The 16,743-nt window shown below is 45.9% G+C and overlaps 1 long non-coding RNA gene across 1 annotated transcript; it reads right to left on the bottom strand.

Annotated features, from left to right (window-relative positions):
* Nucleotides 1–785: 785 nt before the first annotated feature.
* Nucleotides 786–12,171, bottom strand: LOC146025629 (uncharacterized). The gene is made up of 2 exons (XR_014454253.1): nt 11,610–12,171; nt 786–960 (listed from the first exon to the last, which is right to left on the bottom strand). It is a non-coding gene; the product is annotated as an uncharacterized LOC146025629 (long non-coding RNA).
* Nucleotides 12,172–16,743: the final 4,572 nt, after the last annotated feature.

Raw genomic sequence — 16,743 nt, 5'->3', positions numbered from 1 at the left:
ATACGCGTCCGCTCGCCACGCTTCGGGCTCGCTGCGCTCGCCACACTTTATATTCTCAACTCCACGCCGATGTGGATAGTAGGGGAATGAAAAGGTCGGAGGACGCGCACCGCCGCCGCTCGCCACGCTTCGGGTTGGCGTCAACCGTGGGATGGGGTTTACGGTGTTAAATTTGGGGGTCTAGGTAATATTTTACATTGAATCCAATGTAAAATCGAGTCCCAGGGACCCTATTCACATTTCATTCAATTAAAAAATCGGGTCGCTATGAGGCAGTAATGCTAACCATTACACTGTCCGTACTGCCCCGTATATATAACACATGGTGGGAATAGAACCCATGACCTCAGTGCTGTGAGGCAGTAATGCTAACCATTACACCGTCCGTACTGCCAAATAACATAACATTTGTTTTGCTTGTCTCTTTATTTAGCATTTTGTTGGGATCACAGTAGAACCCAATATTTTTCATTTAAACTAATATCGATCAGAATGCAGCCCATGATATCACTAGTAACTGATGACATCACAGTGGGGGGGCTCAATGCACACATTCTCCTAATATACACGCTGCATGTCTATGAGCATTTATACGGCCTCTACGGAGGCGAAACACGCATTATACAGTATTCCATTCCAGTTGCTTGGGCCCAATACTTCTTGCACAATAAAACTTGATATATACAGGATTTTGCTGGAAGAGTGTATAGTGCAGATGCTCAGTTACTCTCAACCAAAAACACATTTTAATTTTATGAATAAGCATTGAACTCACTATTGTCAAATTCAAGTTGTTTATGATATTTGGTTTTAATGCTCCATTTCCTTTCTCCCTTCTTTAAAACAATATTATCCGTCTTTGCATTGCCTCCTACCACTGCTGATGTACTAATCCTTCTCCATCTGAGTCTCCTGCTGTTCAGAACAGATTGCTTGTATTTCTTTCTATATAATCTCCATCTGTTTTAGAGATTACATGAAAACATCTCAGTACTTTAGGATTTTAGTGGCCATATTGGTCCTATACAAATATTGAATTATGATATTTTTTTGCGATGTTTCTCCCCCACAATTTATTCAAGAATTCAACATGTAATGTGCTGTTCTGGTACTTTACAAACAACGTGTGAATTTTAATCAAAGATATCTCCAGACAATGCATGGGACCAATAGTTATTGGGGAGCGAGCCTACATAGATTATTTGTACATACAGATGTAGCAGGCTTCATCCTTGACCGGCGCCCGCCAGATCCCTTTCACTGGCGAGTGCCGGTGATAGGGACTGGGACGCACGTGCGTCTCACGTGCACACGCGTCCCAGTAACACGGCGGCTGGGCAGCATATCCTTGCCCGTCTCTGCTTCAGGGAGATGCTGCCCAGTTCGGAGGGGGGTTGGGCGGTGAGGGGGACTGGCGGTGACGGTGGGGGAGGCGGCAGGGACCAGCAGCAGGCTCCGTTACGATAGAATCGCCAGCCCCTGCAAAGATGTAGCCTGCTACATCTGTAGTGTTGCAATCCTAAATCAAAATAAAGAGCCAGGGTTATTGTAGGTGAGGACAAGCATATTACAGAGGCCGATGGTCCACTTGTAGATGACCATTTGATTGGCAATAGTGTACATACAGTACAACACAGTGTCCTACACCTAGCAAATACAGATATATTAAAACGTATCTGTTCCTTAACGGTCCGATATGTGCCCAGTTGTCCTTTATTGGACATTTCTGCATCCATTGTACATACTGATTGGTAGCCACTACAATGGCAAGTAGCAGCGGATACAATAGCGGTTAGACCACATGGCAGATACATTTATCCAGGGAGTGGTTTATTAATTAAGGTTTAAATAATAACAGGTCAACACTAATGCAGTAGGTCCAGGTTGCAGGAAGTTCCCAGGTCCAGCCAGCACCGTTTAGGTTTGATGGACATTGTAGTGAACCAGGTTGGACTTACTGTGGCCAACTTAAAGTGGAGGCAACAAGATGGTTTATGTAGTGTAGGCTGCGGTGGTGGCACAGTGGATATTGGGATCTGTGTGGACTCACTTTTGGGAGATACTCCTGGGCACGTCTGATTTAGAGGGCATCTAGAAGGAAGATGTGGCGGGCCACGCATGTGCTAAAGGGCTTGTTGGAGTCCATGTTTTCGACAAGTACATCTTCCTAAGTGCTTAGTAATGGAAGATACTGTAAGTCAATTGCACATATGTTGTAAAGTTGATGGTGTTATCTAAACTAAGACCATTTGGCTCACACATGGGGTGTAATGTAATAAGGGTCACAGTTTTTTTGTGCTGGACAAACTCGCACCGTCTCGTGTATTTCAAGGTGCGAGTTTGTCCAACAACTCAGCAAATGTAAAGACCTGCCACATTGTTAGTGCATTTAGTTGTGGTTCGTAAAGAAAATGTTGTCTTTTATGGGAGGGACTACAGGTACCAGCAAGCTTATACCAATAGTGTACTCTAGGAGTCTATAAAAACAAAAACAAAAGGAAAACACATTATTAACGTGACTTCATATTAAAAAAAAAAGTGATGACATAAACAAGCACATGGGTCACTGAGTGATGTCATAAATGTGACATCTCTCTAAAACAGAGACCTTTTCTTATTAATAGCTATACTTTATATCTAAACACTGTATTAAATCCAAAATAAAAAGAGCCACTATATGAAATGCATATACATATAGATTGACAGACAGATAGGGTTTGCCACAATGGGGGTCATTCACACCCGAATTTGGTTCTCCGGCTGATGTTGGGGGTTTGAGCATGCGCATCTGCGAATATGCACATGTGGAAACCCTCGGTGCAAATGCCTTCATCGAGTTTCACACTTGCTGAGGCGTTTGTTCTGTGAGGGGTGGAAAGGGGGCTGGCATGGGGAGAATGCAGGCGTCTCGATGCCTGCTTGAGGTGAGCGCAGTGGCATAACAATAGCCCCGCAGACCCCACGGTGGCAGGAGGGGTGCTAAAAAAGTGTGGGCGCCGGGGGTCTGTGTGGCTATTCTTATATCCACTGCCGCCTGCTGGGACCTGCTGCGTCTGTGGTCGGGACCCGCAGATTAACTTGTCTGTGGTCCCGGCTCTCCTCCTGGCTCCTGCTGCTTATGAAAACTGACCATCACAAAATGGCTGCCCCCATAGAGCAGACAGTTTTTGAGTATGCTAGAGGAGGCGGCGGCCTCTTCTAGCATCCTTAAAAACAGTCTGCTATTAGTGGCAGCCATCTTGTGAGGGTCAGTTTTCATTAGCAGGAGGTCGAGGAGCACCGGGACCGCAGACAAGACCGGCGGCGGATGCGGCATGCAGAGGGGTAAGGCTGAGCTGGGGGGGGGGGGGGGCTAACTTTACTTTACTTGGGGGGGGGGGAGCTGCCGAAATTGGGATAATTTAGTAGTTACGCCACTGGGTGGGCGGCTCACGTCACATATCAGCGCCCACCCCAAATTCATTCATCTCTGGCCGAGATGAAAAACTCAGTCTAGACTTTTATCTGTGTACGATAGAAAAATCATGCGATGGTACGCGATTATCAAATGATTTTCCGCCCGTGTGGTACGCATCCACTAGCATGCAATCGGACGTTTGTCAGCATTACCTGTTTTATGAACGTATGTTTAGTTCGAATGTATGTGAAAAGTTTATATTTGTAACCTACTTTCATGGATATTGAATAGGCCCCTTTGTGTTGGGCAGACGGAGCCTTATTCTAATTTGTATGCTCGTCAAGTTCCGGAATTCCATCAGCTGGAATGTAAATGTTGAAGAATACCTGTCGTTTCCTCCTTGGCAATCTCATTACTGTAATACGATACTGTGGGTACATTTCGAAGTATTATTGCATCTGTTGGCCTTAGCTTTAAGGTATGCAATAATAAGATATAAATGCGCCGCCTGTTTTGTGTTATTGCTTAATTAAAAAAGCGCATTGTGTTTTCTGACTGTGTACCTTGAAGCTGTTTAAGCTATTACGGTGCCTTCCGCAGATGTATAAACGGGTATATCATAGTCATAAAACTCCGCAGAAGTTAGCTGGAGAAGAATTTACACAATATATAGAACTTATTCCCTGAGCACTCATTTTTTTTCCGTCCCTGAGAAATGTTTTCCAGTAAGACTGACATTATAGAGGGACTAATCAAAGTGTTTATCCGGAGCCCGGCGATGATAAATGATGCGGACTGAGACAAATGTCAAAGTGTATAAGGTTTATTTCTTTTGCTGCATTAAGTTGTTTCCAAACAAGACTCGCAGTACGGTCAGAGCCGGGGCGACGCGAAGCTCCTTCTAGCATTTTGTTTTGATGTTCATTTCCTAATTGTGAATAAGAGGTGTAATTCTGTTCTCAACAGACGAAGATAATTACAGGCAACGCAATATTGAATACAAAGTAATTGTATTGTAGTTTCAGCTAATTTGGGCTGGGTAAGTATGGGCTGGATACACTTCTGTTCCCTAGGCTGCATATACTGTACCCGCCATCTAGCGAACAGGTGAGCACAGCCCGCCACCCTGACGAACGCTAGCATGCGAGGGGATGTGTATGGTACGAGTACACATCCTCTTGCAAGCGGCTGAGGGGGAGAGAAATCATTCAATGATTTTTCTCCCGTTCGTAAATAAAAGTCTGATCTGACTTTTCTTTCCAGCGCTGATCGTCAAACATTGTGTGTGTGTGTGTGTGTGTGTGTCATACTTGCCTACTTTTGAAAACTAGTTTCAGGGAGATTATAGTTGGTGGTAGAATTTTGCACAGCACCTCATTAAGGGGGCGTGTCATGCTCCACCCAAAGGGTGTGTCCACTTGCATATATGGAGAGATTGTGAAAAGAGATTGTGAATGTGGCACCTAGAAGTGTGGGTGTGCACTGCTACATCTGAGAGGAATCTTTTAAAATGACTTATATCCAAATGTAGATGAGCCCTAAAGCAGTTAGTAAGAGCTACTATACTTGGTAATGTGCTGGGAAATGGTGCCGTTGATTCAATGTAAATGTATCTGTCTCATTCCTTTTTCCCCAAAAATGTAACAGTGTAATGTGGCCTAGGTGACATGAGGGAGATTGCTAGACTAATGAGGGAGAGAGGGAGATTGCTGCTATGTCAGGGAGTCTCCTGCAGAATGCAGGAGGGGAGGTAACTATGATGTAACAGTGTAATGTGGGCTAGGTGACATGAGGGAGATTGCTAGACTAATGAGGGAGAGAGGGAGATTGCTGCTATGTCAGGGAGTCTCCTGCAGAATGCAGGAGGGGAGGTAACTATGATGTAACAGTGTAATGTGGGCTAGGTGACATGAGGGAGATTGCTAGACTAATGAGGGAGAGAGGGAGATTGCTGCTATGTCAGGGAGTCTCCTGCAGAATGCAGGAGGGGAGGTAACTATGATGTAACAGTGTAATGTGGGCTAGGTGACATGAGGGAGATTGCTAGACTAATGAGGGAGAGAGGGAGATTGCTGCTATGTCAGGGAGTCTCCTGCAGAATGCAGGAGGGAAGGCAACTATGGTGTGTGTGTGTGTGTGTGTGTGTGTGCGGGAGGGGGGGGGGGGTTTGCTGATGTCATGCAATGCGAATAAACGTGCATGGGCAATCCCCAAACATTGAGGAAGGTGCCGAATTCGGCCTGCTACGAGTGAGTTTGAATTGGCCTCTATATTTAATAGGGTTATATAATATTATATATATATAATAGGGTTAAAGCAGAAGCATGAAAATAGGTTGTCTAAGGGGAATCACATTCCAAATGACCAAACAGTCCATAGATGCTGGGGGTTTGCGCATGTTCAGTCACCCAGCGCCGTCTGAGCATGTGCAGGTCCCGGGAATGTGCCAGATCCATTGTGCAGGTGCCGGGACTCGGGGTCGTCTGCCGTCTCCTCTCTGGGCACGGAGGTAGCGGTTGCTCTTCTGTATCATTGAGATTGGGATCATGAGTAAGCCTGTGGATCAGGGCGACGCGTACAGGATAAATGAACCGACCAAGAATCCGTTTACAGCAAAAGCCGGCATTCTGGAAATGATCTCATCTCAGAGTGCTGGAACCAGGCATGCAAGCTCTGACATTGCTGACTCTTCCTAAAAGTCTGAAAGGGGTGTCAGCCGGGTCACATCTGGGTTGGAGCCATTTACAACATCCTTGGTGCGACCAGCCATTTTTGGGATCTTCCCCTCCGGAGATGTGGCTTCTCCGAGCCAGAACCACCAGTCCAGTCATGGGTCCATGTAGAGAAACACAGGCCTGAAAGAGAAGGAATGGCCAAGATGATCCAATTCTCACTTCGCTTAGCGTAATAAATCTGCACCAAAGTTAGAACACCTCCAGATGGTACCTACCAGTAATGAACCGGCACTTTCTATTTGCCGAATGCTGGAATCCGTGTGCTGAGCAGACTTGGGGATTAAACCCCTCCATGTACATAACACGCACCCCCTTAACACTGTTCACTTGTCGTACTACATCGCATCGGGACCATATCTACTTTACATATTGTAGTCTAGTCCAGATCTTATGTCGTTCAAGTGTGTAAAGGAGCCGATTCAGACTCATTCGTTATGGGCCGCAGGGGAACGCCCAGTATATTCTGGGCGTCCCCATAAAAAAATCTGGGCTTTCCCCTGAGAAAGCAGGCGTGGCGATGCCCGATAGGGGCAGTCGGTTGACGTCACATGACGTCAGCACCCGCCCCCAATTCGGCGGATAGTGGGCATCTGAAAAGTTAGTAAGGACTTACTTTTGAGATCAAAGGCGGCAGAAATCATTCGATGGTCAGCAAACATCAAATGATTTCTCCTCCGTCAGGCGGCATGCGAGGGGATGCGTTCGCAGCGGGCGGCGTTTACCGGTTCACTAGCCTGCGATTACACGCAGCATAATGGGGGCGTCCCCATGGGGGCGGCTACCGTCCTTTCGTGAGGGGGCAGCTGATATCACCGGATGTCAGCTGCCGGCCCTGTTCACGGAGGGTAGCGCTACAAGGATCGCAAAGTAGTGAACTAACACTGCTGTATGAGCCAACCAGAATTAGGGCCGTTGTATAGCTCAAATCGCACCTAGCACCCATCGCACTGCGTGTGGCCACCTTGCAGTAAGACATTTTGTAGCAGTCGCATGGTCATTTTATATTTCATCAGTGGATGTTCTGCTCTGCTGTAATGTAACACAAACTTTGTGTATTTATAATAAATGAATATTTCCACTTAGTGTGTCAATAATAGCACATTTCGTACATTTCTGTGTCATTATCTTTCAGCACCTGATATTGCCAGTGCCGGCGGTAACTATATTACCCCATGTGATGCTCATCAGGCCTATTGATTTGCCAATGAAGCGTGTGAGATGGAGACCGGCAGATTTCACACGTGATAGAATATAGTTTAGACAAGGGCTGCTAAAACCCCATGGAGTCTATGTTATTCATTCCAGTAAGACTTGCCAGCCAATAGAGAGCAGGAGACCGCAATTTGTAGGTGAGATTGGTTCACACCTGTATGGGCACACTGATACACCATATTGCATTCAACAAAAATCCATTAAACCATATTTCATGCTGGGTCGGGCATCACCTAGCAGGGATGGAAATACTGTTACACAGATGTTCCATTCATATGCATATATAATAGCTGAGGAGACTGGGGCAGATTTATTAAGGCTCGTGAAGTGATAAAGTGTCCGGTGATAACGCAGCAGCCAATCAGCTCCTAATTGTCAAGATACAGACTGGGATTGAAAAAATGACAGCTGTGAGTTGATTGGCTAGTAATTAATCACTTCGTCAGGCATAATAAATCTGACCACTTTGCCTGCAATAGGCTGGCTTAAGTGTCAATAGTGAGAAAAATGATGGTAGAGCATCTACAATCGCTGGCAAATGATCAATGCTTACGGCCATTGGAAATGGGCACAGTCTGTCACACGCATTAGCGGCTACTAGATGCCTTTAGTAGAGGGTGGCCGCTACCTGTACCCAGGTGGAGGAGACAGTCAGCCCTGACCAGCCAGCTTATGGCACCTGTGCAATGCATATGGGAAGTCATAGCCAGTCACAGTGAAGCCAGTGCAGTCATGACTCACTGACACTGAGCAGGGTGGCCGATTTTACAGAAGGAGCTGCGGCTCAGCAGCCCTAAGGTAAAATCCGACACTGGTCAAAGTAACTACACTAGGGGAAGGCTGAACTTACAGTTGCTTTTATATATATATATATATATATATATATATATATATATATATATATATATATATATATGTAACAAATGTCCGAAAACAGACGCACTCACCGGTCTTCTTTCTTCTGCACTTTAATCTCACAGCGTGAACAAACAATCAGCAGGAGAAGGGGTCTTGACAAAGGTCTTGGAGGGACCGAAACGTTGACCATACCCACTGTCATGTTTTGATTGTTTGTTCACGCTGTGAGATTAAAGTGCAGAAGAAAGAAGACCGGTTAGTGCGTCTGTTTTCGGACATTTGTTATATTACCTGAAGCACCTATTTGATTAGGCCTTCTGGACTGACACCCCGGCTGGTGCACAAGAGGTGGAGAGTGCTATCCAAGGTGGATGGATAGATATATATATATATATATATATATATATATATATATATATATATATATATATATATATATATATATATATATATATATATAGCAGAGTGTAGAGAGACAACAGCGGCAGAAGGTTCCAGAAGGCACCCGGGCAGCTGCTTACAAGGGAGAGTGCCAGGCTGACACCATAGATTTTATATATATATATATATATATATATATATATATATATATATCCCCAAAAATTGCAAGAGCAACTGCATCGCCTGATCTAAGAGCACAACATATATGGAAACAGGTGGCTAGGATAATCTCAATAACCTTAGATGAAGATAGAGATTAGCAGCAAAGAACCAGTTGGGTCTGGAACTTTTCCAAATGACTATATGGCTGAATGTGGCGTTACAGAATTACCTTGTTGCCATTTGTGTTACTTCTGCAATGCTCAGCACCAACTGTATCCCATCACGGGCGAGATGCATCAAATCACAATTTTAAGGTCAAACATTCGAAAATGCAATTTTCAAAGGTTTGGCCACTTCCCGGATGTGCACCAAGTTCTGGAATGTGAGACGTTCCAATGCTTGGAAGATTTGGGCAACAGCACTCACTCAAAGCACGCACAGAAAGACTCCCGGGAGTCCTATCATAAAAGGCAAATCTTACCTGGAGAAATGTATTTTGAGAATTCTTTCATAAATATTGGGCCAATTGTAATAGGGTGTGAGATTTAGAAAGTGAGAGATTTTGAGAAAGTTTTCCCATTTTCTTAAAAGTGGCAATCATTTACACCCAAAAAAACAGGTTGATTTTGCCATGTAAATGATTGCTGCTTTAAAAAAATGGGAAAACTCTTCCTCCACCACTATCAGCCCAGGGCAGATGGACGCTGATGTCTGGGGGCAGCGCAGGTAGCTCCCAGCGGATGGCTGGTCGGGCAAATGCTGATCGCGCTGCAGATTCAAATGGAAATTTTGTAACTTGTCTGCATTGGGAGACTTCCACCATCGGAAGACTTCTTCCACCATCAGAAGACTTCTTCCACCATCGGGAGACTTCTTTCTCTTCTTTTGCCATTACCAATATTATTTTCAAGTACGCACCATGATGTGTGGGGGCGCATTGGATAGATACGTAACTGAGAGGTACAGTATGCTACAAATGAAATTAAACTTCATTCGCATTTTATAGAGGTTCCATTCCATCTCTGCTTGGGCCTGGTCTATTCAGCCACAGTCTTTAAGTCCAAAAATATTCTGCAATTAGCCCAGTGCCTTTTAAAATGGGCACTTTATTATCAGTGAAGCCTGACCTGCTGGGTTGGAAAATACATAATTCCACAACCGGATTTAATAAAATTTATTAAAATTGTCATTTCAATACTTGACAAGAAAATCTAAATTTAATATCCAGACCCTCAATTAATCAGTTCCCTTGTGTTGAAAGTACCCTTATTTTCTGCTGAAATAGTGGCGATTTTCTGAGCACTGAAATAATGTATTTGACATTAATGCCTATAAAAAGCTTTGCATTACGGACTTGAATAATATACCTGAGATAACTGCATGTTGAAAATCCACAATGAACCTGACGGTAATTTCAAATTGCATTTCAATGACCACTTGCTGCACGTGCAATATAGGGCTCGGAAAGCAATAACGACGTTGCCGCTTAGGGTGACCAGAGGAAAGACGATGGCATGTCAGCCGAATCCGGTGCTTAGCGTGGGGGCAGGTGAAGGTGTCACCAGCGGTGTAGCTAGGTGCCACGGTGCCCGGAGCAAGGTCATATCCCCCCCCGGTAATGAATTGGGGGCGTGGCTAACATGTGTTGGCATGCTACATTTGAAATATATAACACTGTGGCAGAATCTGCTGCGCTATATAAGACACTGTAACGGAATCTGCTGCGCTATATAAGACGCTGTAAAGGAATCTGCTGCGCTATGTAAGACGCTGTAACGGAATCTGCTGCGCTATGTAAGACGCTGTAACGGAATCTGCTGCGCTATGTAAGACGCTGTAACGGAATCTGCTGCGCTATGTAAGACGCTGTAACGGAATCTGCTGCGCTATATAAGACACTGTAACATCATCTGCTGCGCTATATAAGACACTGTAACGGAATGTGCTGCGCTATATAAGACCCTGTAACGGAATCTGCTGCACTATATAAGAGACTGTAACAGAATCTGCTGCGCTATATAAGAGACTGTAACGGAATCTGCTGCGCTATATATGACACTGTAACGGAATCTGCTGCGCTGTATAAGACACTGTAACGGAATCTGCTGCGCTATATAAGACGCTGTAACGGAATCTGCTGCGCTATATAAGACACTGTAACGGAATCTGCTGCGCTATATAAGACCCTGTAACATAATCTCCTGCGGTATATAAGACACTGTAACGGAATGTGCTGCGCTATATAAGACCCTGTAACGGAATCTGCTGCGCTATATAAGAGACTGTAACGGAATCTGCTGCGCTATATAAGAGACTGTAACGGAATCTGCTGCGCTATATATGACACTGTAACGGAATCTGCTGCGCTATATAAGACACTGTAACGGAATCTGCTGCGCTATATAAGACACTGTAACGGAATCTGCTGCGCTATATAAGACACTGTAACGGAATCTGCTGCGCTATATAAGACACTGTAACGGAATCTGCTGTGCTATATAATACACTGTAACGGAATCTGCTGCGCTATATAAGACGCTGTAACGGAATCTGCTGCGCTATATAAGGTGCAGTAACGGAATCTGGTAGCGCAGCAGATTTACAATTGTAGACAGAGATAAACAAACTGGGTAACAACAGACAAACTTGGAGGTAGGAGGGCCCTGCTGCAAGCTCACAATGTATAGGGATCCATATAGAGAAAAACATTGCAGCCATATAATACAGACAGCATAACAGAGAAAATATCAGTGACCACCATATATTACAGAGGGCACCAGTGACCCTACCGCCCCCCCTTATACCACACATAACCTTCATAAAAGGGGTAACTTGCTCTGGAAGCACAGCTCCTCTGTACTCACCACACACGGCTGGCCCAGTACTTCCATGCTGCTGAGCACTCATTCCTTCTCCCTCCTCCCAGAGTCCTAGCAGCAGTTGCAGAGGTACCGACTTCATTGGTGCCTCCATAGCTCCCCACGTGAGTACCTCAGTCCCGCTCTTCTCCTCCAGCGTCCCTCCCTCCTCCATAGTGGCTAGTTCGGCTCCCCTTCTTTGTAGCCCGCACAGCAGAAATGCGTGGGCGGAGCGCAGCATAGTCGCTCGTGGAGATATGGGGCAGGCAGTGCAGTGGACAGCGGGAGGGAGGAGACGGGGCCACTACCTCTGACGGCAGCCACCGGCACCCACCAATGACAGGCGGCGGAGGCGGGGCCGCACAAAGGTACTGCCGATGAGCGACGACTGAGCAGCCCCGGCCTCAGCCCAGGCTCACAGGCTGTCAGTGTTTGCTTGTCAGTGAATGGGGCTGTGCGCAAGTTTCGGCGGCGGCGGCCTCTGTAGTGTCGGCCCCCCCGGGAAAGTGCAGGGCAGCCACTGGCGCAGGCTGCCCTGCGTGTGTAGGGCAGCAGGACTCATTTGCGGAGGGGGGGGGGGGGGCGGCGCCCTGCGCCCCAACTGCGCCCGGAGCGTGTGCTCCGGTGGCTCCGCCCTCCCTACGCCTCTGGGTGTCACGTTAACACCCTATAATAAACAGAATGAAAGGGTAAAATTGTGCTCACACAAACTGGAAGATGTCTGATTTACAAACAAGAAATCCTGTTAGCTGCGAGCGAGGATATAGCATGTACAGGCAGGCCAACCGCACGACGGATCTAGAAAGTCAACTTCAAACCTAGAGCTGTTCGTTAGGCTGCATACAGGGCTGGTGCTAGGCACCGGAGCGCCCCAGGCGGGGGAAGGGGGGTGCCCTGTCGCTCAATCACTCACCCACTCCACAGGGGGGTCGCCACGGCACTCACCTTGGTCGCTCCACGTGCGCTGGGCGCTGCAACGCTCCCCAGGGGGGGGGGTACCTGGTGAAGCGATGCGGCGCGCGGCACCGTGAATCACTCAAGGGGGGTGCTTGCCGGGTGATGTAGCGCAGGTCGCCACAACGCTCCCCGGGGAGTAGGGGGGGAGGGAGTTGTGGCCGCAACGAGCGCCGATCACCTCCATCCAGGGGGGGCAGCTCCAAACTGGTGGAGCCGGCCCTGGCTGCATATAATCGCTGCCTAGCGACCAACTAAGCGCTGCCTGGCCGAACGCCCCCCCGCCAATCGCATCCCCTCGCTAGCATGCCAGGTAATGTGCACAAACACAACCCTTCGCATGCAGCCACCCAGACGACAAATCATTCAATAGTCGCTTACCATTGAACTATTTTTTTCTCCGTTGGAGGATAAAAATAAGTCTATACTTACTTTAATCCTAGATGGAGATGTCCAAAAAGGGGGCGGAGACTTATGTCATGTGACGTCAGCCACCTACCCCACATGGGCATCAACACACCTGCGTTCACATGGGAATGCCCAGCAATTTTATGCGGATGCCTGTAAAACTCTGCAAATTGTCCCTAAAACAGGGGTTACTTGTGTATTATCATGGTGCCTGTCTGCGCAATGTAGTTGGTGTAGTCGGATCGCATAGCATGCGATTTGCGTGTGATGCGATGGTACTTGTGTAGTTTCACGGCACCACTGCCTGCGGATCGCATCACATCACATGGAAATCAAATGCGATCACATGGAATTTGATTGCATGCGATGCAATGCGATTTAGCACCCCCCCCCCACTATTACTTAGCACACCCCCACTATCCACGTCACTCCGAAGCATGGCGAGCGCAGCGAGCCCCCCGTGGGGAAGCGGTACGCGTCCTCCCAACCTGTTCATACCCCCACTATCCACGTCAGCGTTGAGTTGATTTTATAAAGTGTGGCTCACTCAGCAAACCACCGAGCCCAAAGCGTGGCGAACGCAGCGAGCCCCGCGAGAGGACGTGAAATACACATCAAATAATCTGCTCATTTTCCGAGGCCCCTCCCTGGGCAAGCTGCGCTCGCCATGCTTCAGGCTCGGTGGCTGCGCTCGCCACACTTACGAAAATCAACTCCACGCCGACGTGGATATAGGGTTTATGAACAGGTCGGAAGGACACGTACTGCTGTGCTCGCCGCATTTCGGGGTGACGTGGATCGTGGGAGTGTGCTAAATCGCAGTGCATTGCATCGCACGCAATCAAATCGCATTGCATTGCATGCGATTTGCATGCGATGCAATCCGCAGGCAGGGGTGCCGTGAAACTGCACAAGTACCATCACATTGCACGCAAATCACATGCAACGCGATCCTACTACACTGAATAGGACACTACATTAACTACTTAACAGGCGCCCTGAAAATACACAAGTACCAAACAGGGTTGCCTCAATATTAGAATGGACTGCAAATATGTACGGTCAGTATAGCCAAATTCAAATGTTAATCCATTAATCATATATTTAAAAAAATAAAGATTCATTAAAAAGTCTTGGACGATGGGGTTTAAATCAGCGTGAATGCATCGCAGACCGCTATCCATTCGCAGATCCTGAAACTGCGAAGAGTTTTCACCGTCTGTGCAAATGTGAGTAGGTCAAAGGCTGCGACTAACCTGTGACTTCCTGTCACTCAATCTGCGGCTGCATTGCGATTGTGATCTATTCTCATTTTCAGTTCCTAATGTTGCTTACACATGTACAGTCATTCGACAATTGCTTGATTTGCAAATTCTCTAATTAGCGATCCAAGCTGAAGTAGAGTGTAGTAGGCCCATAAGATTGCACAGTATACTATGTTAGTGGGATTACAGCTAAAACTCTCTTCTACAATTGATACAGTATGGAACCAACTCTAAGAGAGAGAGAGAGTGAAATCTCGCCCCGGTGCATGGCGGCGAATGGCATTGCAGCCAAGCGAATATAGGGAAATCCATTTGCAATCATTTACCATCGAATATATTGGCTATTAGGTAATGCTAAAACAATGGCAAGGCAATGGCAGCTCCTGATGAAGGTGTAGAAATATGCCGAAACGCATTGAGCCAGAGCCACCATTGTTCCAGCTTACATCTCATATCAACCAGACCTTTTATCCGGACCAGTAACAACTATTCTCACTTTGGATCCTATACCCTCAGCAGACCAGCAGCTATCAAACCAGGTATCTTTATACCATAAGACTGCTCCCCCACCAAAGCCTCTGAGTTTATTCAGGGTCCTCACTGGCATTCTTCCGGGACTTACAGTATACGCCATAACTCAAGTCCAGAGGAGATCACATTACTCAAAACTTCCAAGTCTGGTCACTATACAGATATTGTCATCATGGAAATGCTGCTTACCATCCCAATGGAACCTCTTTGTTAAGCTGGAACACATTTTTATATAGATTTTTTCATTGATTTATTACTTATATTTCTTCATACATTTTATGTATATATTTAAAAAAAAAAATCTAGAGAATTCTAGAGAATTTTTTATATAATGTTTATACATGTGATTGCTTTTATTGAATAAATGTCTATATAATACTTATTTATTTATTAACAGTTTCTTATATAGCGCAGCATAACCCGTTGCGCTTTACAAAGGAGACAGTGATACAACAAAACAGGGTATTTACAGACAGTCAAAATGTAGGAGGGTCCTGCTCGCAAGCTTACAATCTATAGGGAAATAGGCATTGATACATAAGGATAGATACTGTATTCTTTATTGCATCGATTCCACCAGAATGCAAGGTTCTGTGACTGGTTCTGGAATTTGATTAGCTTGCCTGAAGAGATGAGTTTTTAGGGAACGCTTATAGGTTTGGAGACTGGAGGAGAGTCTTATTGTGCTTGGGAGGGCATTCTACTTATACAAGTTGTCAGAATATCTCCTTCAGTTAAACCCCAGAGCAGTATCTTCTTCATTTGTTTCTACCCCTTATATCGGGAGCTTTACACCCTCCCTGCAGCTGTTGAACATCCTTTCTTCTCTTTATGTTGGGGGTGGGGGGTGGTGTAGTTGCACCACAGCTGGAGGGCCACAGTTTGGCCATTTATTTATTTATTTACAGTTTCTTATACAGTACAGCAAATCCTGTTATGCTTTACAATAGGAGACAGTGATAAGACATATGGGCGGCAGGGGGGTGGGCCATCGTCCAGGTGGCGTTTCCCTGTTCGCTAGTGAACAGGTCTAATCAGACCCTTACTGCCCCCACCAGGTACCAGAGAAGCTTACAACTAGGCTAGAGCATGGTCCTGCATCTACTTTACCTCTCTCCAATTTATCACTCTCCAAACTTTGATATCCCTGCCCCATATTTTATTTTCTTTACTTTTGATTAAAACTGACCTGTCAGTGTCCTATTTAAATCATAAAAAAAATCTACAGTATATACTATAGGATGATGGACAATAGGTTGACACATGAAAAAGGTTGACATGGTCTAGGTCAACTTGACAAAAAGTCTACACAAACAAAAGATCGACAGGTTAGTGGTCGACATATGAAAAGGTCAACATGAGTTTTTCATTAATTTTTTAACCGACTTGTTCTTACTTCATGCTCTAAGCGGTGGAACATAATTGTGTGCCGAACGTGGCGAGCCACGGGAGGTCCATGTGTCCATGTCAGAAGATTTTGACAGACTCCAAAAAAAGAGAAAAAGTTGACCTTTTCCTGTGTTGACCATTTCTATGTCAACCTTTTACTTGCATCGACCCTTTGTCAATATTGACCTAGACCATTTTGACCTCTTTCATGTTTCCACCTTTTGATGTCCACCAATAGTGGTTGTCCTATTGACTGTCGACAAAATTACTGTCGACCTCATAATCCACACCAGGGTCAGCACCAAATAATCGACATGCATTAGGTCAACAGTAACACTAAGTTGAAAAATAAAACGTTGACAGTTCCACTAGATGGTCCCAGAACATTTCCATGTATACACATGGCCACCACCAAGGTCACCACCTAGAAATTCCCTCTTCTGGTCTTCTCACAATGCTCACACTTGTGATCTTCATCTGTGTTCAGCGCATGAGCTGATTACTTTCTCTGGCACATGGCAAACATGGTGAAATGCGTCAGTACGTCAGTGCCCCTGCAAAGCCATTTGCATCCAGTTCAGAACCAGGACCTA

The sequence above is a fragment of the Crinia signifera genome, chromosome 1 (assembly GCF_055691185.1).
Source record: "Crinia signifera chromosome 1, ASM5569118v1, whole genome shotgun sequence".
NCBI classification, from domain to species: domain Eukaryota; kingdom Metazoa; phylum Chordata; class Amphibia; order Anura; family Myobatrachidae; genus Crinia; species Crinia signifera.
Note: the sequence above shows the minus strand (reverse complement) of the source record. Positions and strands in the feature narration are given on the sequence as shown.